The sequence below is a fragment of the Lathyrus oleraceus genome, chromosome 7 (genome assembly GCF_024323335.1).
Source record: "Lathyrus oleraceus cultivar Zhongwan6 chromosome 7, CAAS_Psat_ZW6_1.0, whole genome shotgun sequence".
In the NCBI taxonomy this organism is placed as follows: domain Eukaryota; kingdom Viridiplantae; phylum Streptophyta; class Magnoliopsida; order Fabales; family Fabaceae; genus Lathyrus; species Lathyrus oleraceus.
Window position 1 is genome coordinate 258814725 of NC_066585.1, and position 23175 is coordinate 258837899.

At 38.1% G+C, this 23175-nt stretch overlaps 1 pseudogene; it reads left to right on the forward strand.

The window, feature by feature from the left end:
• The first annotated feature begins 3218 nt into the window (after positions 1–3218).
• Positions 3219–5851, forward strand: LOC127103301 (uncharacterized; annotated as a pseudogene).
• The last annotated feature ends 17324 nt before the right edge of the window (positions 5852–23175 follow it).

Consider the following 23175-nt stretch of genomic DNA (forward strand, 5'->3'; position numbering starts at 1 on the left):
GAAGCCCTGTATGGTGGTCGACAATGCTAGATTGCAGGCGAACAATTAGGTTGATAAGGTATTAGGGCTACCGGGAATGTGATGCTCTATCAGTAGTGGAAAATATATGTGAATGCGAGTCTGCCCCCTTTTCCCTCGGGAGAAGGTATATTTATAGTGACGTCCTGGGCATAGGTTTTTACCTCATGGACATGGTCTCAACTGCTCCCCCCATATTAGAGGAGGTTTTTGACTGCATATCTTTTTGGAGTTAAAGAAGACTTTCTCTTTACTTGACAACCACGTTTACTGAGTCTTATGGGAGACTCCTTCGAATATCGTCTGGTCATCCTATTGTCGAGCGATGACGCCTAAACTTAGGACTTTGTCAAATATAACACTACACATATTCTTCTGGTTATTTCTTGTTTTTTCATATACATGTTTTGACATGACGACATGGGATTCCAGTTAAATTCCATTTCCTACATGCACATGTTTCTTATTTGGGAATGAAAAAATATGTTTCATTGTGATTAGTCACACCATATGGCTAAATGGTCATCACCATGCTATGTACGAGTCTGATTTTTTGCAAGTTTCTTGTTCTTTTCAATCATCAAATATATTCTAGGACAAATGTCACAAGTATACTTATTCATGATCTCTTTCTGACTAGTAATCCTCTTCGATACATAATGATTAATTCTTTATACCATGATGATTACTGGCTTATCCCCCACATTCAAGAATTGCCATATTAAAATCCCCACACATATTATTTACTTGTAGATCACATTTAGAATATGTTTTGAAGTGTCACATGTCCTAATATTGTGCAGGGATATCAATAATTTCCTGCCAAATAAATGATTTGTATTCACATGACACAACATTTGAGTATTTATTTAGTCTTTAATGTTGTAGAGGTTGAACAATTTTGTTCTCAAGTTTATGAAATAATTTTTTTAATAAATGAAATAACATATTAATAAATGAAATAGAAAATTTTGTCATTCTCGTTACATTTTATAGATTTGATTATAAAATTATTTTACGTAGAATCTTGAATTTGAATTTGAATCAATATATTTTCTACCCGACAAATATTTATTTGAGTATTTTGTAATTTAATTTCATAAAAATTAATCGGTTGATGAAGACCCTTGTCTTAAGAGTATGAGTGAATATGACAGACAAACTAAAAGGGGCCTACGGCATAGCCTACACAGACCAATGTCATACCAGATTTATTTTTAAGTAGAAAGGACTTAAATTTTTTTATAAGTCTATTTAGTTAAATAGACTAGACCACGTACCATAAAAAAAACTTTTGAACCTATCAGTTCGACATATTTTAATAAATATAAATAAATTTATTATTTTTTATATTGTATTTTGTATTTTATATTAAAATACAAAAGTAAAGTTTAATTATCTTAAAAAACTTGTGAAAATAAGTTGAAAAAATCTTATACATAATGTCATAAGTTGTTTTCATAAGTTCTCACAAACAAATAATCTCACAAAATTTATACTACTATGTAAGTTCAAATAAGTAGATGTAAAGAAAGATTTAGTCTAATTGTACTTTTGATTCTCTAATATATTTAAAAATTGAATTGCTTATTTGCATATATTCAAATGATATATGTTTTTTAAACTTGTTAATAGGCTAATCAGACATTCGAAAAAAGTCAGACTCGGACAAAAAAATAAGCCTATAATAGACCACAAACCAGACTTCGGCTTCAAACTTTTTAGCATGTCACATTTATATTTGACAAAGCTTAACTCGGTTCAGTCTATTCTCACCCCTACTTAAGACAGTATCCCACTCAAAATTTTAGATTCAAATTCTATTATATGCTAACAATTTTTGTATTGAATCAGACTATATAAGATTTCGCTCTGACTTTAAATAGATCCCGATAATAACCAGTAAGATTAGTCTCATTGAGTTAGTTGATTTTAAAATCGAATGCCAAGTTTTTTTTAATTGAGAACTAAATTGTCCCATTTTTATCAAGTTTTAAACCCAATAATTCCAAACATCAAAAATATTATGTTTGTTATAAAATCTAAATGTGGTATACTTTTCGTAAAACAAAAGTCTTACTAAGTATGTATGTTGTTCATTGTACCACTACCTTTCAAAAATCACGATGACACGCAATTCATGGTCAATCTCTAATTGAAAAGGATTGTATATATTATGTACAAGAAATTATAAGAATCTTTTTCGAATGTCTACTCAATATCTTAGTATCGATTAAATTAATCGAAGAAACGATCAAATTTTCTAATATTAGGTAAGAGTAAGAATAACTTTATGAATGTCTTATAGCGTCTCCAATCGTATTACTCGTAAACTCATTACACTTCTTTAAGGTAGAGATCTTTCCATTGTAATTTGTAGCTTTTATTCGAAATTCCATTCTTAATATATGAATCATCGAAATGTTGATGCAACAGAAATTTTGGCATTATTATCTTTTTAATATATACAATGAAAAAATAATTTAGATACAAAGAAGAGATCTTTCCACGACAACAGTTCATCTTCCTTCTACCAAACAAATGGTTTTATAATTTGTGTCAGATTTTAGAGCTTTGAACCCACTCCCTCTAGGGAAACAATCAATATTATAATGAGAGGAAGCAACTAATCAATCATATATACCGGTATATGCATCCCATTTGGTATATAGAATCATCATGGCTCATGTCACTTCCTTCATTGAATGGTCAACACTTTTCTTTAGCAATTCAATAAATACAAATATAAAATCATAAAACTAGTGATTTGTTATTCATCATAGCCAAAAAGAAAAGAAAATGGGATGGGTATTTAATAGGGTGGCAAATAGCCATACACATCCCGTTTAGATTTATGTTGTAAAAGTCCTAAAAAAGAGTAGAATGTCATAGATATAATTGAGGATGTAGAGCTAAAAATTTAATTTGTCCTAAAAAAAATTAAGGGTGGTATTAGGTTGGTTGTGTTGTGATTAACCGTATTTTGTTAAAACAAGTGTTCTAAAAATATGTTAAGCAAAATGTCTTGACATGTTGGTATGACATCGTAGCGTGCCTTGTTTCGCATTCTTGGAAGATTTGTTTCAAACGTGAGATCTCTGAAGATTCTATGAAGATATGATTCACGTTTACTTCGATCCAAGAATCGTGTGTTTCTAAATACAACAAAGGACATTTTAAGCTTTGTCGTGTTTCCTAGAATGGATGTCAAAACATTTAAGGAAACAATATATTCTCTTCCGGAATATTGTGGATCAACTGGCCCGAATTGTTCTTCAAGCCCATGCAGTTCTCAGGCTTTATATAGGAAGTCGCTAAACCTAAGAGTACAACCGCTTGTATGATAGTGTGAATTAGGGTTTAGTCAGTTCGTTGTTGTTTGTGAGCCTCGCTCATATCACCATGATGCTAAAACTGGGCTGATAGTTGAGTTGTATTTGTGAATCACTCGTAAGTTTTTAAGCAAGAGTGAATTTTGTTTATTGGAGCGTGTCTCCTCTTTGATTGTCATCTTATTACTATGTATTGTGTGTTTTGAGAGGAGGTGAGAGGAGTTTCATTTCTAGGAGAGTCTTAGATAGAAATATCAAGGGTAGTGATTATGTGCGAAGGCTGTAAATCAGAGGTTGTTTATATTAGACTTCAAACTAATACTATTATAGTGGATTTCTTTCTTGACTTGGTTGCTCCCAGATGTAGGTGACGTTGCACTGAACTAGGTTAATAACTACCTTGTGTTATTTACTTCCTACACTTTACTTTCAATTGTTTATTATTACTTGTGTTGTTACGGTGTTCTGACATCATATACGACATATGTTCTCTACGTGCCAAAATTTTAATTGGCATTAGAACATGCACCTTGTTCTGTGTTGGGTGAGAGCTCCAGGGAAGATATTTTATGGTACTATGGAAGGAAGGAGGATTTGTTAACAAATCACCTATTTTAAATGGCACCTACTATGATTACTAGAAGGCGCATATGGTGGATTTTCTAAAATCTATGGATAGAAAAACCTGGAAAGTAGTTATCAAAGGTTAGGAACACCTTGTGGTGAAGGACAAAGATGGGAAGGACATAACTGAATTGAAGCCAGAAGAGGACTGGTCTAAGGAAGAAGATGAACTTGCTCTTGGAAACTCCAAAACTTTGAACGCCTTGTTCAATGGGATTGACAAAAATATATCCAGGTTAATAAATACATGTACCATGGCCAAAGATGCATGGGAAATCCTGAGAACCACTCATGAAGGCATATCGAAATTAAAAATGTCAAGACTTCAACTTCTCACCACAGAATTTGAAAGTCTCAGGATGAAAGATGATGAGTGCACTCATAACTTTCACATGAATATTCTTGACATTGCTAATACATATAGTGCCTTGGGAGAGAAGATGTCAAATGAGAAGATAGTTAGAAAAACCCTCAGGTCGCTGCCTTAGAAGATTGACATGAAGGTCACAACTATTGAAGAAACCTAAGACATTTGCAACATGAAAGTGGATGAGCTTGCTAGGTCACTTCAAACTTTTGAATTAGCTATCAATGATAGACCTGAAAAGAAGAACAAGAGCATAACTTTTATCTCCAACACTAATGATGAAGAGGTTCAATGTGGCATGGAGAATTATGAAGGGTTTTCTAATGCTATTGTGGTTCTTGGGAGGCAATTCAATAAGGTGTTGAAGAGAATGGATAAGAAGCTAAGACCAAATGTCAAGAACATGTCATTTGACATCAGTAAGAACATTGATTTTCAGAGAAAAGAAAGAACAGAGGAGAAACCAAATAAAGGAAAAGGTATTCAGTGTCATGGATGTGAGGGTTTTGGTCACATTAGATTAGAATGTCCCACGTACCTCAAGAAACAAAAGAAGGGCTTGTCTGTTTCTTGGTCTGATGATGATGGTTCTGAAGGTGAACCTGATGATGAAATTACTAAGCATGTTATATCCTTCAATGGTAGATATGAATATGATGAAGATTCATGTGATGAGGATATATCTTATGAAGTATTGGATGTTTCCTATAAAGAGTTGTGTGCCATAAGTGAAGAGGCTTGCAACATAGGAGAAAAGCAGAAAAGAATCATAGCTCAACTGCATGCTGAAAAAGAGAAATTTTTATCTACTATATCTGGTCTTCAAAATGAAGTAACCCTATTGACTTCTAAACATGAAAACATGACCAAATCCATAAGAATGTTGAACAATGGGCCTGATATGCTAGATGAAATTCTTCAAGTTAGGAAAGGAGCTGGAAACTTAAAAGGTATAGGTTTTAATTACCAATCTCTAAATAAACAAGGCAAAACCCATGTAACAATTTATTTCTTCTGAAAGGAAGTATGAGCCCACAATGTCCAACCAAATGTTACAACATCCTGCCAAACATCAGGAAACTCAAACTAAAGCCAAGTTCTTGACTTGTAAATGTCATTATTATGGTAAGTATGGTCATATAAAGCCTTTTTGTTACAGACTTTATGTTATCCAAAACATCTAACACAACCTATGGCTAATCATGTGATGATTAAAACTAGAAAGGAGTGGAAACCTAACGTTGTTGATACTAGTATCATAGCCCATACTTATTTTAGAGCTTCATCTAGAGAAGAATGGTACTTTGATCATGGACGTTATAGACATATGACAGGGGTCAAGAAGTATTTAGTGGACATTAAGTCTTATTCCACCAGTTTTCTCACATTTGGTGATGGATCTAAAGGTGAAATTGAGGGAGTAGGAAAGTTAGTGTGTACTGGACTTCCTAGACTAGATGATGTTCTTCTTGTAAAAGAATTGACTGCAAATCTGATCAGTATTAGTTAGTTATGTGGTCAAGGTTTAAAAGTCAATTTCCCCAAGTCAGATTGTTTGGTTACCAATGAGAAGAATGATGTTCTGATGAGGGGAGTTAGGTCTAAAGACAATTGTCATTTGCGGGTATCATAATAAACTACTTATTCTTCCACATGTTTAATGTCCAAGGAAGATGAAGTCAAATTGTGGAACCAGATGCTTGGACATATGAATCTCAAAGGTATGAAGAAGATTATGTCTGAAGAAGCTATTAGAGGTATACCAAAGTTCAAAATTGAGGAGGGTAAAGTTTGTGGTGAGTGTAAAATTGGGAAGCAAACCAAGATGTCACACTCGAAGGTGAAACGTTAGACTACTTCCAAAGTACTAGAACTTATTCATATAGACTTAATGGGGCTGATGCAAGTTGAAAGTCTTGGTGGAAAGAGATATGTCTATATGGTTATTAATGATTTTTCAAGATTTACTTAGGTGAACTTTATCAAAGAAAAATAAAATACTCTTGAGGTTTTCAAAGACCTTTGTTAACGCCTTCAAAGAGAGAAGGAAAATATGATTGTTAGAATCAGAAGTGACCATGGCAAGGAATTTGAAAATGCCAAAATTCCTGAATTTTGCTCTTCTAAAGGTATTTGTCATGAATTCTTATCACCCATCACTCCTCAGCAAAATGGAGTTGTATAACACAAGAATAGAACTTTACATGAATCATCTAGAGTCATGCTACATGCAAGAAATATTCCTTATCATTTTTGGGCTGAAGCCATGAAAACTGCATGATATATTCACAAGCATGTCACTCTGAGAGCTGGTACATCATTTACACTCTATAAATTATGGAAAGGGAGGAAACCTACTGTTAAATATTTTCATTTTTTTGGGAGCAAATGTTACATCTTGGCTGATCGAGAGCAAATGAGAAAGATGGATCCCAAAAGCGATGAAGGGATATTTCTTGGTTAATCCACAAATAGAAGAGCTTAAAAAGGGTATTTAAATCCAAAAACAAAGTCATCATAGAATCCATTAATCTTGTGGTTGATGATTCAATCATTGAGAAAGAGATTGATGTCGACGGAGATTTTGTAACATCATCTTAGCAGACTGATGCTCCAGAAGATGAGGCAGACATTGAGTCCAACATTGAGCCAGCAAGTACTGAACCAAATAATCCTCAAGCCAACAAAGGTCCCTCTATTAGAATTCAGAAAAATTATCCAAAGGAACTTATTATTGGAAATCTTGATAAAGGGATCACCACTAGATCCAGAGATATGATATCGAATTCTTGTTTTATCTCAAAATTTGAACCTAAAAATGTGAAGGAGGCCCTGACTGATAAATTCTGGATCAATGTTGTGCAAGAATAAATAGATCAATTCAAAAGGAATGAGATAAAATATGACAAAACAAAATGAATTAAAACAAGATAAACTATTGCAATGCTTGCAATATCTAAACATTAATCCCTGGTAACGACGCCATTTTTGTTGAAAGTGTTTTTCAGTGAGTATTTGTTTTATCGTCTCCACAAGGATTAGTGCGACATTACCTCCTTTCTACAGTTTAACAATTCCTTATGTAAGAGTTTCAAAAGGTTTTCAATCATGAAGAGTATCGTTTGCATGAAAATATGTAACAATGGTAAGTGATTTAGAAAGTTAACATTTAAAAGGCATATCAAGACTAGATTTCATCAATCTATTTCATATGTATTCGATTAATCTAGCATGTAAAATTCATTTATAATAAACATAACCACGTATCACTCATCTATACCGCTTATGTCTAACCGGTATTGCAATTTGTATCATATTTTTTAGTCGACGACGTCTCGACCTATTAAATAATACAAATAAGATTAAAGAGATGATACAAAGTGAATATAAAATCCAAATCCATGTCTAGACTTTGGTCTTTGATAGATGATAAACTTAGGTCAAGACTTAAAAGATGTTTCTCAATAATGATTCAAATCGCACATAAAAAATAGAAACAAAGATTATCATCTACATTGATCATAAAGTTTGTTCACATGCAAAGGATCAAAAGAAATACATACTAGTTTAGATTAATTACATCTAATCTTGATACAAAGTGTTTAGTTACACATCATTATAACTTGCTTCATAAGAAATAAAGAGAGACGAATGAGCATCCAAGTTTAATAATCAACAATGGATGCGAATCCAACTCCGATTAAATGCTTATGGCTTCTTTTGCTTCAAATCTCAGTTTTTAGGATTTTTAGTGTTGAAGAACATGTGAGAATATCATAGAGAGAGCACCAAATCAACATAGGATCCTGTAAATATATTTTTCAATTTGTCATGTCTCTCTCGACGAGCTAGGCTTCTCCCGACGAATTTCATTTTTTGGTACTTCCAACTGCCTGCTAAGCATCAAACCTCCCTTAGTAAAATATCATATCTCGCCCGATAACCATTACCTCTCCCGACGAACTCAATTGCGTAAACCCTCGCCAGGAGACTGTTAGATGCCCAAAAGTGCTTAATTTAGCTATCATATGTGGGCATCTTTCACTCTATTTCCCTGCTAAAATTGTCAAAATCACCTTGGTTTTTGATGAAATGCATTACATTGATAAACAAGCTTGGTGCCTTTGATTTGTGTGTTATTGTGCAGAAAGAAGGCATGAAATAATTGAAATTGAAGACACAAGAAAGTTGGCAAAGGAACCAAAGCAAACAAGCATTCATCAGCCTGCTCGCTAGGCGAGGGCTGTGGCGAAGCAATGGTTCGCTAGGCGAGCGCCAAGCGAAAAGCTCCAGTAAATTGTCAATAAATTCGCCAGGCGAGCTGACAGCGAAGGTGGTAGCGAGTTCGTTCTGTTTTGGTGAAAAGCGCAGCCAGCACTCACTCGCTAGGCGAAGCTCTAGCGAGTCCCCAGCGAGCATTCCAGTAGCAAAACCTCTCAACCTCGCTGGGGCGAAGGTTGAAGCGTGTCCTTCGCTAGGCGAAGGTATGTTCGCTAGGCGAACATGACAGTTCAGCAGACCCGGTTTCTCTGGGCGCAGGTGCCTTATGTGCCCATATTAGACCCTCGCTAGGCGAGCCATTCTGCTCGCCTAGCGAGCATGACAGCCCAGCAGTGGTCTATAAGTAGCAGGTGCCTCTTTTGAGCACCATACCTCATTTTTACCAACTTTTTCCACTTTTGTACTTTGGAGAGATATTTTACAGCATTGTTAGAGGGGATCTTTTATGCCCTAATTTTCATTTCTCTTCATCTTAGAACCATCTTCTACAAAAAGAAGGTGGATTCCCATCCAACTTCGATTATCCGACTTGGATGTTGATCAACCTTCTTTCCTTACTTGCCGACCAAGCTACCATGAAAATGAGTAGCTAAGTCATCCATTTGTCAAGGTTAGATGTAGGTGATTACTAGCTTTGTGTGTAAATGTAAGGATCCTCATATGTAAACTCTTTAATGGTAAATATATGATGAAAACTTTGTTTCTATTTAAAACTCTTTGTGTTGGTTTATGATCGAGAGATGTTTACCGACTCTTGACCTAGGTTTTCATCCAAACTTGTTTGTTAGCTAGAGATAGTAATGAATGATTTTGTTCACCATAAGGTTGAACCAAAAAGTTGTCATTTTGATAGATTGTGTTCGAGAGAAACAATGGATCAAAATGGCAAAACTCACAATGTGTGTTCGAGAGAAACATATTGATAGGACTTTGTGAAATTATTTATCATCTAAAGGAGTTTATAAGATTGTTGACCGAGCAAATACATGCAAAGTGATCATTGAAACCTAACTTTGACAATATTTCTCATTTAATCAAACCATAACTTTTACCGCAATTTATTACTTTTTATGCAAGATAACTTGATTAAAACCAAAACCCTATTGTTACATTGAGCTACGATTAATACAACCATCGAACGACGGTGATATCTTACAATCCCTGTGGATACGATAACAAAAACCCGACACGAAATATGCTTTCAACAAAATGGCGCCGTTGCCGGGGATTGTAAATTGATATTGCGAGCATCGCAATGGTTGTTTAAGTTTTAGCTTGTGAATTTTTGACTTGTACTTGTAATTTGTTTGGTTTAGTGTGCAGCTTACGTTTTATGCGAGGGCAAATCCCTGTGGACGAACTTCTTTTTGATCCTGAGATCGAGAGAACTGCAAGGAGGCTCAATAGCAAAACGAGACGTAGGAGGCAACAGGCTAGACAACGCCAAGAGCAAGGAGAAAGTTCTTCAACCACAAATCCACCACCATTCATACCAAACATGGAGCCACAACCACCACCACCTATTTCTACTCCATGCATCAACAGTCCAAGGAACACCGCTCAGTTTGCCAACCACACCGGAAGGCAAGCTGAGATGAAAACGGGAACTCTAAATCTATTATATGGAAGTCCATTCATCGGAATGGACCATGAAGACCCATTTGCTTTTCTCACAAAATTTTATGAGATAGCATTGGCTGCCGGAGTGGATCAGGCTCAGGAGCTTCCGTTGTTCAGACGATTATTTCCCCACGCTTTGCTCGGTAAAGCAAAGGATTGGTACCTAGATCAAACACCAGCCGTAATGACAGACTGGAACGTGTTAGAGGAGAAATTCATCGAAAGATTTTTCTCCCATAACCGATTCATGGAATCCAAGACGGCCATCTCGGTGTTTTCACAAGGAACCAGTGAATCATTAAATGAAGCGTGGGAGAGATTCAAGTCCATGCTTAGGAAATGTAAAGGGCATGGATTTGATGAATTGACTCAAATCCATATCTTCAGAAATGGACTTCAACCAAACTGCAATACGTTGTTGGATGCCACCTCGGGTGGCTCGTTGATGTCAAAAAGTGCCGAAGAAGCCACAAACATTATCAATCGAATGGCTTTAAATGATCTGCAGAGTCAAAGTCGTGGAAATTCTTTGAAGAAGGCGGGAGTGCTTGAGCTAGGGACGAATGATGCCATCCTTGCCCAAAACAAGCTCATCTCACAACAAGTGGAACTCTTAACGCAACAAATCAAAGAGTTAAGAGAACCGTCAAAAGCTAAACAAATAGCTTGTTGTGAACTTTGTAAAGGTGAACATGACACCGGATTTTGTCCACCTCCCGGTTTTGACGAAGTAAACTACATGGCCAATCAACGGGACTATCAACCGAGACAACAACAACAACAACAACCTTATCAACCGCACCCTCAAAATCAACAACAACAATTCCAAGGGAACCAAGGGTTCCAACCTAGGAGTAACTATTACCATAACCAAGGTTATGGAGGTGGTTCTTCTAGCCGTCAAAACCCTCCACAAAATCCGTATCAATCTCCACAACCGCCGGTCGTCAATTCTAAATTGGAAGAAACATTGACGCAATTCATGCAAATGTCAATGGCCAATCAAAAGAGCAATGACGCGGCCATAAAAAATCTAGAAACTCAAGTTGGGCAACTTGCCAAGCAACTCGCGGAACAACAAACCGGTCCTTCCTTTTCGGCAAACACGCAAACAAATCCTAAGGAGCATTGTAAGGCGATTATGACGAGAAGTGGGAGGGAGTTGGGTAGTGAGAATGAAAAAAGAGTTGAGAGTGGTCAAAGAGAGAAAGAGAAAGAAATTGAGGAGGAAATAGTGGAGGAAAATGTTGATGGTGAAGTAGGAGTGTGGAGTGATGGTGAAGAAGTTGAAAAGAATCAAAATAATGGTGAAGTTGAAAAAGAAACAGGTGTGGAGATGGGGAAAAACACAAGTGATGAGTTAATGAGGGAGGTAGTGAAAAAGCCTAGATGGAAGAGTGCTAGAATTGCAAAGGGAAAGGAGGTAGTAAGCGCTACGCCTATCCAAAACCTTCCTTATCCTCATGCTCCTTCCAAAAGGGAGAATGAACGGCATTACGCCCGGTTCATGGATATTTTTAAACAGTTGCAAATCAACATTCCGTTTGCCGAAGCCTTGGAACAAATGCCCAAGTATGCCAAATTCATGAAGGACATACTAACCAAAAAGCGGAGGTATACGGAACCGGAGACCATCGTCCTTGATGCGAGCTGTAGTGCCATTATTCAAAGGACGCTTCCTAAGAAAGAGGTTGATCCGGGAAGAGTTACATTGCCGGTTAAAATTGGTGACGTGTATGTCGGGAAGGGACTTATTGACTTGGGGTCGAGCATTAATCTTATACCTTTGTCAATTATCAAGAGGCTTGGCAACATTGAGATTAAGTCCATCCGAATGACGTTGCAATTGGCGGATAAATCGACAACCCATCCTCATGGCGTAGCCCAAGATGTTTTGGTGAAGGTCGACAAATTCTTTTTCCCGGTCGATTTTATTGTTATTGATATGGAGGAAGATGATGATGCTCCGCTCATCTTGGGCCGACCATTCATGAAGACCGCGAGAATGATGATAGATGTTGATGACGGGTTAATGAAGGTGCGAGTTCAAAATGAGGAAGTCACATTTGATCTATTCGAGGCGATGAAGCATTCAAAAGATAGAAATGATAGCTTTCGCATCGATGTGATTGAAGACGCTATTATGGAGGTTTCAAAGCATATTCATGAGATATCTCCTATGGAGTTAGCTCTTGACGACTCATTGGAGGTTTTCACTGTTGAAGAAGAGCTAGCTCTTGAGGAATGCTTAAAGGAACTTGATAGTTTAGACGACCTACAACCATGGGAAGTAGAGGAAGAAAACTTGAAGAAGGAGGTCATTGACGAAAAAGCGCCAATTGAATTAAAAGTGTTACCTTTGACTTTGAAGTATGTGTTTCTAGATAAGACCGAGGCAAAGCCGGTCATCATAAGCAACCTTTTGACAAAAGAAGAAGAAGCCCGTCTAATCATTGTGCTAAAAACCAATCAAGAAGCTATGGGTTGGACTCTTTCCGATCTAAAAGGAATTAGTCCATCCTATTGTATGCACAAGATTTTGATGGAGGAGGATTTTAAGCCGGTAGCTCAACCACAACACCGCTTAAATCCTACGATGAAGGAGGTTGTAAGAAAGGAAGTTGTGAAGCTATTGGATGCGGGAATGATTTACCCGATCTCGGATAGTCCGTGGGTTAGTCCCGTGCACGTGGTTCCGAAGAAGGGTGGAATGACCGTAATCCGAAATGACAAGGACGAATTGATCCCTACCAAAGTTGCAACGGGGTGGAGAATGTGTATAGATTATAGACGGTTGAATACCGCGACTCGTAAGGACCATTTCCCACTCCCATTTATGGATCAAATGCTTGAAAGACTATCGGGCCAACAATACTATTGTTTTTTGGACGGCTACTCCGGGTACAACCAAATTGCGGTTGACCCGGTTGATCATGAGAAGACGGCTTTCACGTGTCTGTTTGGAGTGTTCGCATACCGAAAAATGCCCTTTGGGCTGTGCAATGCACCGGCGACCTTCCAACGATGTGTCCAAGCCATTTTTGCCGATCTGATAGAGAAAACAATGGAAGTCTTCATGGATGACTTCTCGGTATTTGGTGGGACGTTTAGTCTATGCTTGGCAAATTTGAAGACGGTGTTGGAAAGGTGTGTGAAGACCAATTTGGTGCTTAATTGGGAGAAGTGTCACTTCATGGTGACCGAGGGGATCGTGCTAGGCCACAAAGTCTCTAGAAGGGGGCTTGAAGTGGATAGAGCTAAGGTTGAAGTAATTGAAAAATTACCCCCTCCGGTGAATGTGAAGGGCATCCGTAGCTTTTTGGGGCACGCGGGGTTCTACCGGCGCTTTATCAAGGACTTCTCAAAGGTGGCTAAGCCTTTGAGCAATTTGCTCGCCAAGGACCAGGTATTTCTCTTCACCGAAGATTGTTTGCAAGCTTTTGAGGTTTTAAAAGAAAAATTGGTTACCGCTCCAATAATAGTCGCTCCCGATTGGAATGAAAATTTTGAACTAATGTGTGACGCGAGTGACTATGCTGTTGGAGCGGTACTTGGCCAAAGAAAAGACAAAACTTTCCATGCGATACATTATGCGAGTAAGGTTCTTAACGAGGCTCAAATAAATTATGCCACAACGGAAAAAGAACTACTTGCAATAGTGTATGCGCTAGAAAAGTTTAGGTCTTATCTTATAGGGTCTAAAGTCGTTGTGTATACCGACCACGCGGCGATTAAATATCTGCTAACCAAACCGGATTCGAAGCAAAGGCTCATCCGTTGGATCCTCTTGTTACAAGAATTCGATGTGGAAATCAAAGACAAGAAGGGGTCGGAAAACTTGGTAGCGGATCATTTATCCCGATTAGTGAACGTGGAGGTTACCGCGTCGGAAAAAGAAATCCGGGAAGAATTTCCTGATGAAAAACTGTTTAAGGTTCAAGTTAGGCCGTGGTTTGCAGACTTTGCGAACCACAAGGCTAGTGGTTTTGTGCCTGCCGACCTAACTTCGAACCAAAAAAGGAAGTTCCTTTCGGATGCGAAGTATTATGTTTGGGATGACCCATACTTGTTTAAGTTGGGTAGCGATAACCTGTTAAGGAGATGCGTAACTGGTGATGAAGCCCAGAGCATCCTTTGGCATTGTCACAACTCGCCTTATGGCGGACATTATAATGGGGTTAGAACGGCCACTAAAATTCTTCAATCGGGATTTTATTGGCCAACTATTTTCAAAGACGCGCATACCCATGCGCAAAGTTGTGACAGTTGCCAAAGAAGCGGTGGGATAGGTAAGAGAGATGAGATGCCTCTCCAAAATATCCAAGAAGTGGAAGTATTTGATTGTTGGGGCATAGATTTTGTAGGACCTTTCCCACCCTCTTATGGGAATGAGTACATGCTTGTCGCTGTCGATTATGTCTCTAAGTGGGTTGAGGCGATTGCCTCACCTCGGGCGGATGCCAAAACAGTGATAAATTTTTTGAAGAAAAACATATTCTCGCGTTTCGGAACCCCCCGAGTGTTGATAAGTGACGGAGGGTCACACTTTTGTAATGCACCTTTGGAAACTATTTTAAAACATTACGGTGTATCGCATAGGGTGACAACTCCGTATCACCCTCAGGCTAACGGGCAAGCTGAGGTCTCTAATCGAGAGATTAAGAGAATCCTCGAAAAAACCGTGTCTAATTCAAAAAAGGAGTGGTCCCAAAAATTGGACGAAGCATTATGGGCCTACCGTACGGCCTTTAAAGCTCCAATTGGCCTAACTCCCTTTCAATTGGTATTTGGTAAAACTTGCCATTTGCCGGTTGAATTGGAGCACAAGGCCTTGTGGGCCCTAAAGTTTTTAAATTTTGAACATGAGTTGGCCGGTAACAAAAGGAAAGTGCAACTACTGGAGTTGGAGGAGATGCGCAATGCCGCATACCACTCAAGTTGGTTGTACAAGGAAAAGGCAAAGAAGTATCACGACAAGAAGCTCCGTAACAAAGAATTTGTGCCCAGACAATTGGTCCTATTGTTCAACTCTCGGTTGAAATTGTTTCCCGGGAAGTTAAAATCAAAATGGTCCGGGCCATTTCGGGTGAAAGAGGTGAAGGAGTACGGGGCCATTGTCATTGAAGACATAGACAAGAAAGATAGTTGGACCGTGAATGGCCAACGATTGAAAGTGTATCTCGGCGGTCATGTGGATCGCGAGAGTTGTGCTCTACCGCTCGATGCTCCTCTGTGAGCATCGCACCGTCGAGCTTAGCCGACGTTAAACAAGCGCTTGTTGGGAGGCACCCCAACATTGTAAGTATTTACTGTTTTTGTGTTGTGTTGTGTTGGGTTACCTTGTGATAAAACTGTTCTGGATGAACTTGCAAGTGCTGCATTTGAAAAGAAAAAAAAAACACTTGCTGTCATGCTCGCTTGCAGCTCGCTAGGCGAGGCAGTAGCGAGCAGGTTCGCTAGATGCTCGCTAGGCGAGACAGCAGCGAGCGCTGCAGGACAGTTTTCTATTTAAATCTCAGCAGGGCCATTTTGCCCCACACTTATAAAAAAAAATTCTGAACGGCTCTGCTGAGGAATTTGTGCTAAGCTTCTCAAACTCTCTCATCTGCATCTCTATCACCAACACTTGCTCTATTCGATCATTTGCAAACTCTACGCTCTTCACATTTCCGAATCCGTGTAACTAAGGTTTGCCCTACTACATTTTTCTTTTTGTTTGAACTCTAAATTTCAATTTGAATGGCAAATAGGATGAGTGTGGTATGGGAAACATTGAGTTTGCATGTGGTATTTTGGAGTTTGCAATTTTTGGAAATTTAGGTTTTCGAATTGGGGATTTATTTTTATTTTAGGTTTTGCATGCAATTAGGTAATCCCCAATAGCATAGAACGATTATTTGCTTGACAAACCATTAGGTTCTGATGTTGGAACCCTTTGAGTAAGGGTTTTGGGGGAAAATCTCTGAACATGCTGAAAAACCCCAAAACCCGTAAGGTTCGCTAACACTCGCTAGGCGAGCCTGGGGCGAGCGTTCGCTGCCACTTTGCTAGGCGAAGCAGCAGCGAGCATGGCAGTCTTTTAAATTATGCTTTGATGTCTAATCTGTTTGTTTGGTGTGCGTTGTTTCCTCTCATATTTTGCAGAATGGAGTCAAGGTCTGGAGCGGGTAAGAAAAGAAAGGGAGCGACTACTTCTCGGACAGTGCCTATCCAGTTTGACCAAGACAAGTTTGTCGGCCCAAAGCAGGCCGCCAGATACATCGCTCTGGAGAAGCGGAAGATACTTCCAGAGAAGCGATTTCTGATCAACCCACAGGGCACTTACAGAAATTTCGCCGGGTTGATTGACGTGAAGAAATGGGATAGGTTGATTAGTCCCTTAGAGCATTACGACATAGCGACAGTGCGTGAATTTTATGCTAACGCACTGCCCGACGACGACGAGCCCTTTACTTGGGTATCTAAAGTGGTCGGGCGTCCAATTCCATTTGACCGGGATGCTATCAACCGAATCCTTGGGGAACCGCTCCAGCTGGGAGCTGACCAGAGAGACCAATACCACACCGACCTAAGGCTTCACCGAGATGTTCCTGCCATTACTGCCGCCCTGCTTTTACCTGGGAAATCTGTTGAGCCGAACCCATCTGGGGTTCCAATGAGGTATCACCGGGAGGACATGACTCCCATGGCTCAGCTGATACTGCTCTTGGTTTTGACCAACATCCAGCCTAAATCCCACACCTCTACTGTGCCGATCCCAGTGGCACATTTGGTCCATTCCATCCTCACCAATGTCGAGATCGATGTGGCGAGGATCATCGCAAATGAGCTGAAGTCCGTGGTTGAGAGCGGGCTTAAGTCGGGGGCTCGTGTTAATTGTCCCCTAGCTTTCCCGTGTTTGATCACGAGTTTATGCGTTCAGGCAAGGGTGAGACTTCCGTCTCGGGGTCAGGTAAGGATCCCGTCACCTATCGATGATCGGTATGTGGCCAAATATTGTAGAGCAAAGACTACCAGTGGCAGTGCAGCCTCAGGAAGTACTCGGGCTTCTGATGGTCCTGGTACTTCTACTCCTAGACTTGATCCGTACGTCCAAGCTGTGTGCAATTACAGTTTGGAATGGATGGCGGCATCCCAGAGAGCCATGTTGGATATGCACGACTCTATGCAGCGATTGCAGCTGCAGGGAAGTGGTGCCCATGCTTTGATGACGCGTGAGCAGTTTCTGCTTCACGCCAACTGACCTGTGGACACGCCAGTGTATAGTGAGGGGGTGGGCGCTGATGCTGATGATGATGAGGCTACCGGTTCTGATGCCGGTAGCGAGGAGGAGTCCTGAGCCCTTAGTGGGTTAAGTTTTTGTATTTTTTCAGCTTTTATGTCATTTCTATTTGTATTTTCGGATTTTGTATCTTGATTTTGGTGTTGTACTATTGGGGTGTTTTGTCCCCCATGAACAAATTTATATTTTCAGTTAATGTTAATTATTTATGTTTTTAATTTTGCGTGTTTAATAAATTTTTGGTTGATTGAGTGGCAAACCCTTCTAGATTGGTTGCTCCTCAAGAAGTACCCAATGAAGGTGCATCCGAGCTTGGATGGCAATGATAAGAATAAACAAGTGAATGAAGCTAAGGTACATGGTTACCTTCGGCTAGAATTTTAGAATGCATTAGGAACTTTACTCTTTTTGGTAAATTGAATATTGTCTTTTTGCAACATAATTGAATGAATGTTTCATCTAGAACTTAAAACCACAAATTGTGAGGAAACCTCCATTGTACACTTAAATGCTGGATTCTAATAAGTTTTGTTGATTCATGAGATTCATGCTTTGTCTTTTATTATTGTGAAATTGTGGAAGCAATTAGAAATGATCAAGGCACTTGTTTTCTTTTGAGCACAACTACATCCAAAAACAACTTACCTGTGAGCAGAGAGAGTATTTGTTAACCCCTTTGAGCTTAAACAGTTGAATCTCGGCTTGAAATAAAGCGAGATCTCAAAAATCTTTTTTTTACAACCCGGAAAATCTTGATTATTGTTCTTTTGCCGTAAAAAGTTAAGAGCATTCACTTAGGGTGAGTAAGAAATAAGTTGGGGAGAACGAAAAAGAATCGGTAAGTACCACAACTCTTGAAAAAGAAAAGAAAAACCGAGCAAGCATAGAAAAATATATGTATAGAAAATATAGAAAAGAAACATCTATTTTGTATATATGATGTGAAAGAAAAGAACAAAAATAAAAAGAATGAAAATGAATGCTTGCTTGGAAGAAAAAAATAAAAATTGAGTTGTGGAATATGTGTTGTGAAGGTTTCAAATAAGAAACAAATGAAACAAAGTCGAGTAGTGTGAATAATACTGTGAATGTCTCTTTTGCATCGGCACTTTCGTTTCAATGGCCTTAGAAATGACCCTTGTTTGTTAACCTAACCAAGCTTCAACCGAAAAGCCCTTAGTGATCTTTATGCTTCCACAGTACCATTTATAATTGTTAGACATTGTATGAATCTATTTGATTTCTTCATTGTTTGTTAGTGAGTGAGATTAATCCTGCGGTTGCAAACGCGTAAAATCTTCATTCCTTATTCGAAGAGGAGAGATAGGATGATTCATTCAGAATAGTACTGTTGTAGATAGATAAATATTTTGCATTGCTATTTAAGTTTTAGTTCTTGTGTATTATTTTATTCAAACCGTTGGAAACTTGTATTTGCTGATTTCGCTTGTGTTTGAGCCGTTTATCCAACTTCGGAGAAACCATTTTCTTAAAGCAAATCCTCTTGTCCTTCAAGAGGCATACTTTGCTTGAGGACAAGCAAGAATCTAGTTGGGGAGAGTTGTTAGATGCCCAAAAGTGCTTAATTTAGCTATCATATGTGGGCATCTTTCACTCTATTTCCCTGCTAAAATTGTCAAAATCACCTTGGTTTTTGATGAAATGCATTACATTGATAAACAAGCTTGGTGCCTTTGATTTGTGTGTTATTGTGCAGAAAGAAGGCATGAAATAATTGAAAATGAAGACACAAGAAAGTTGGCAAAGGAACCAAAGCAAACAAGCATTCATCAGCCTGCTCGCTAGGCGAGGGCTGTGGCGAAGCAATGGTTCGCTAGGCGAGCGCCAAGCGAAAAGCTCCAGTAAATTGTCAATAAATTCGCCAGGCGAGCTGACAGCGAAGGTGGTAGCGAGTTCGTTCTGTTTTGGTGAAAAGCGCAGCCAGCACTCACTCGCTAGGCGAAGCTCTAGCGAGTCCCCAGCGAGCATTCCAGTAGCAAAACCTCTCAACCTCGCTGGGGCGAAGGTTGAAGCGTGTCCTTCGCTAGGCGAAGGTATGTTCGCTAGGCGAACATGACAGTTCAGCAGACCCGGTTTCTCTGGGCGCAGGTGCCTTATGTGCCCATATTAGACCCTCGCTAGGCGAGCCATTCTGCTCGCCTAGCGAGCATGACAGCCCAGCAGTGGTCTATAAGTAGCAGGTGCCTCTTTTGAGCACCATACCTCATTTTTACCAACTTTTTCCACTTTTGTACTTTGGAGAGATATTTTACAGCATTGTTAGAGGGGATCTTTTATGCCCTAATTTTCATTTCTCTTCATCTTAGAACCATCTTCTACAAAAAGAAGGTGGATTCCCATCCAACTTCGATTATCCGACTTGGATGTTGATCAACCTTCTTTCCTTACTTGCCGACCAAGCTACCATGAAAATGAGTAGCTAAGTCATCCATTTGTCAAGGTTAGATGTAGGTGATTACTAGCTTTGTGTGTAAATGTAAGGATCCTCATATGTAAACTCTTTAATGGTAAATATATGATGAAAACTTTGTTTCTATTTAAAACTCTTTGTGTTGGTTTATGATCGAGAGATGTTTACCGACTCTTGACCTAGGTTTTCATCCAAACTTGTTTGTTAGCTAGAGATAGTAATGAATGATTTTGTTCACCATAAGGTTGAACCAAAAAGTTGTCATTTTGATAGATTGTGTTCGAGAGAAACAATGGATCAAAATGGCAAAACTCACAATGTGTGTTCGAGAGAAACATATTGATAGGACTTTGTGAAATTATTTATCATCTAAAGGAGTTTATAAGATTGTTGACCGAGCAAATACATGCAAAGTGATCATTGAAACCTAACTTTGACAATATTTCTCATTTAATCAAACCATAACTTTTACCGCAATTTATTACTTTTTATGCAAGATAACTTGATTAAAACCAAAACCCTATTGTTACATTGAGCTACGATTAATACAACCATCGAACGGCGGTGATATCTTACAATCCCTGTGGATACGATAACAAAAACCCGACACGAAATATGCTTTCAACAGAGACCATGACGAGTTTTCCCCCTGGATTTTGATCTATTTTCCTTGCCCCGGCTTTGCCAGAGCCTGCTGGGCGAGCTCGCCTTCTGCTCGCTACCTCTCGCTGGGCGAACATGTTGATTTTCCACATCTTCGGCTTTGTTCCACTTTCTTGGTTTTGTTCCTTTTTTCTTTGGTTTCTTGAAAAATTTCCTACATAATAGCACACCATAAAAGGATACCAAAGCCACATGCAAGTATTATGACATTCTATGCAAACTCGGGTTAAAAATGATAGAAACCGCAAAATTCAACCGAAAAATAACAAGTTTTTATGCACAAAATAAATCAAGATTGACACTTAACAGGTGTGTATTTTTGTTTTGTTGCAATTGGATTACTTTGTGTTTTGGGTTTATTTAGATTTTGTGATGTGTTCATTGTTTCAAAGCTATGTGTTGTTGTCATGTGTCCTGTTCTGGTGTTGTGATGTTTTTCATTGTGATGATTTTGTGATTTTTATATTTATTTTTTTGGTGTTATAACTCTATTGTAAATGAAGAAATAAACATGGTTATGAATATGCTTTAAGTTTTGGTGTTATATTGTTGTGATGGATATGCATATTGCATATAACCATATTAGTATGTTGTGTGTGTAGCATTAGTGTGTCATTCACATTAGTCTTTTGATATAAATTTCAGAACTTGTTATGGATCGTAGTTGGATAAAAGTTGATATACTAGGTCTGGTGTATGAGAAAGGACTCCTTAAATTCCTTGAATTCGCCGAACAAAAACTTCACATAAATTATGGTGTCTTTTGTTGTCCTTGTCTTAATTCCGGGAATATAAAAAACCAATCAAAGAAAGAAATATTACATCACCTATGTTGTGATGAAATGTGTCAAAATTATACAACATAGACGTGACATGGAGAAATGGATACAAATCAATATGTGACATCACAAATGGATGAAAATGATGAAGATATGGATGATCGACTAGAAGATATGATCTGTGATATTGGAGAATCGTCTTATATAAAAGCCCATATTTATGATAATTTATATAGTGATAAAGATGCACCTTTACATAAGGACTGCACAAATTACACAATTGTCTATTTTTTTAAAATTGTTTAAACTGAAGGAAAAAAGTGGGTGGCCGGATAAAAGTTTCACAAAATTTCTTGATTTGTTGAAATAAATGCTACAAAAAGATAACAATTTGTTGGACCGTTATTATGAGGCCAATAAGATATTGTGTATAATGGGTTTGAAGTACATCAAAATACATGAATTCTCTAATGACTGTATATTATACAGGAAAGAGTATGAAAATTTGGATCAATGTTTGGAACATCGTGAGTCATGCTACAAGTTGAAGGACAACAATGGCTTATGACAATGTTAGTAAGAAACATCCTCCTGCTACAGTATTATGGTACTTACCAATAATTTCAAGGTTCAAGAGACTTTCTACTAATATGAATGACACAAAGAAAATTAGATGACATGCAAATGAAAGAAAATGCGATGGAAACATTCGTCATGTAGCTGATTCTTTGCAATGGAAGAAAATTGATTCATTTTTTCCAGATTTTGGCCTTGAGCCAAGAAACCTTAGGCTTGGGCTTTCCATGAATGGAATGAACCCCTTTGATAATATGAGCACTAACCATTCTTTGTGGCCTGTTCTTCTCACAATTTACAACCTATCTCCATGGTTGAGCATGAAACACAAGTATATGTTGTTAAGTATGATAATTTTTGGATCAAGACAACCTGGAAATGACATAGATGTTTATCTAAGTCCATTAATTGAATATTTAAGACTCTTGTGGGATGAAGGTGTTGACGTTGATGATGCATATTCTGATGAAAAGTTTAAGATGCGTGCAATATTATTTTTCATAATCAACGAATTTCCCTCATATGGTAATTTGGTTGGATACAGTGTCAAAGAACATAAAGAATGTCCTATATGTGAATATAATACTTGTTTTCACCAGCTTGAGTTTGGAAAAAATAGTGTTTACCTTGGGCATCATAAATTTCTAAAATCGAATCATCCTTATCGTAGATTACATAAGACTTTTAGCGGAGAGCAAGAGTTTTAAATTTCTCCTAAACTTTTAACTAGAGATAAAGTTTATCAACGACGAGAATACCTTAATGTTGTCTTTGGAAATAATAAAAAAGGTCTCGTTGAGAGAAAAATTTTAAAAAGAGATCGATGTTCTTTGATCTTCCATATTGGTCTAGCCTCGATGTAATACATTGTCTTGATGTGATGCATGTGTAGAAAAATATGTGTGATAGTTTAATAGGAACACTTCTAAACATTCTAGGAAAGATTAAAGATAATAAGAATTATTGTTTAGATATGGTACATATGGGTATACGACAACATTTGGCTCTAGAAGATAGAGGAAAATAAACTTATTTGCCTCCGACATGTCACACTCTATCTGAAAAGGAAAAGAAAAGTTTTTACGAGTGTTTGCACGATATCAAAGTTTCCCAAGGTTAATCATCAAACATCAAGAAACTTGTATCAATGAAAGATCTCAAGTTAATTGGATTAAAATCTCATGATTGTCATGTCTTGATGC